Here is a 1853-nt window from a genome sequence, read left to right as displayed (position 1 = left end):
TATGGAGGGTCCCCTTCAAAATTGCGGAAAATGCATTGGAGACCCATTTGGTCCACTATATAGTCTATATCTCTGCTGATTTTTATCCGATCCTTGAGCGGAATACCCTAAATAATTTGTGGATCGATTCTCCATGAATCTGCATCAAAATCTGGCAACAAAATATTTTTTCATATTTTCGTCAAAATTTATGGAGGGTCCCCTTCAAAATTGCGGAAAATGCATGGGAGGCCCATTTGGTCCACTATATAGTCTATATCTCTGCTGATTTTTATCCGATCCTTGAGCGGAATACCTTAAACGATTTGTGGATCGATTCTCCATCAATCTGCAACAAAATCTGGCAACAAAATATTTTTTCATATTTTCGTCAAAATTTATGGGGGACCCCTTCAAAATTGCGGAAAATGCATGGGAGGCCCATTTGGTCCACTATATAGTCTATATCTCTGCTGACTTTTATCCGATCCTTGAGCGGAATACCTTAAATGATTTGTGGATCGATTCTTCATCAATCTGCATCAAAATCTGGCAACAAAATATTTTTTCATATTTTCGTCAAAATTTATGGAGATGTCTCCGATTTGTGTCTCTTTTCGAAAAAGACGTAGTCTATTTTATACCCAATTAGTTGTACTCCTTTCCGGTATTAAGAGTTACCCCAAATTTGTAAGTGGAATCCCCTATAAAGCAAAGACTGATTAGCGGAGTGACTTGCGGCTAGCTTAAACAAATTGAGTGCGACACTCGGCAGCTTGTTTCCTTCAGACGCGTCAGTCAGTCACCGACTAACAAACTAAATAACTTACTAACTAACTCACTAACTAAGCACCAAATGAGCGAGTGAATGAGCTGACCATATGCGATCGCTTACGTATATATAAACATATAAACACATATCTTATCTAACGAATCGTTTAGCAAGTTTAACCCGTTTTTAGAGGCGTGTGACTTGGCCAAAACTGGGCACCCAAGATCTATGAATGAAAGCTGCTGTGGCGGTTCGGGGACTCAAAAAAGAAGAGCGAGGAAATCTATGCTAATCGCTGGGATTATAATTAATTAATTAGCCGGCTCTGTTTCCGTCTCTCTCTTCATATGGGCGGACATGTGCAAGTTCGTTGCCTGAGTCTTTCGTCTCGAGTCTTCTTTTGGCCTTCTGTTTTGGTGGCTTAATGGCTCTGAGCGAAGCGTCAGAAATTTAATCAAAAATTTCATAAACGCTGGCCAGCCAAATTGCACATTTAATGACAATAATTTGCGTAATGGATTTTCATGTTCTCGTAATTGAATTTATTTTAATTTAAAGTAAATTGCACTACGCGTTACACGAATTTGGTTCGACCAGCCGTCGCTGTTCCCCGTTGCCATGGAATATATAATTTTATGCGCTCACGCGGCCGCTCCACTAATTGATTATAATTCTGTCAGTCGCCACCGTTGATGGATCCACGGTTCCTGGATCCTCCAGTCTCAGACCCAGTCACAGGCCAGTCGAGTCCCGTCCACTAAAGTCCATTTCTGTGCTCTACATTTCGCGCATTATTTCGCGCTTGTTACCGGCTTGGGGCTCCTGCGTCTACCAACCTCCAAATCAACCCCTGCCAATGTCTTAGCCATCACCAGCTCCATCAGAGGCATCACCGGCCCCAAAAGACTATCATCATCAACAGCATCATCATCGACAACTTTCTGGCATTATATTTTTTTTCTAAAGGTGACAATGTGAATTATTGCTAAACATATTTTATGTTGTTGGTAAAATATTTCCATGGTATATTGTTAGAAAAGTCTATAATTTTTTTTTAAAATAATTTTTTTATATTTTATATTATGATGGCCCTGTCCATCAC

This window comes from Drosophila bipectinata, chromosome 2L (genome assembly GCF_030179905.1).
Source record: "Drosophila bipectinata strain 14024-0381.07 chromosome 2L, DbipHiC1v2, whole genome shotgun sequence".
Lineage (NCBI taxonomy): Eukaryota > Metazoa > Arthropoda > Insecta > Diptera > Drosophilidae > Drosophila > Drosophila bipectinata.
Note: the sequence above shows the minus strand (reverse complement) of the source record.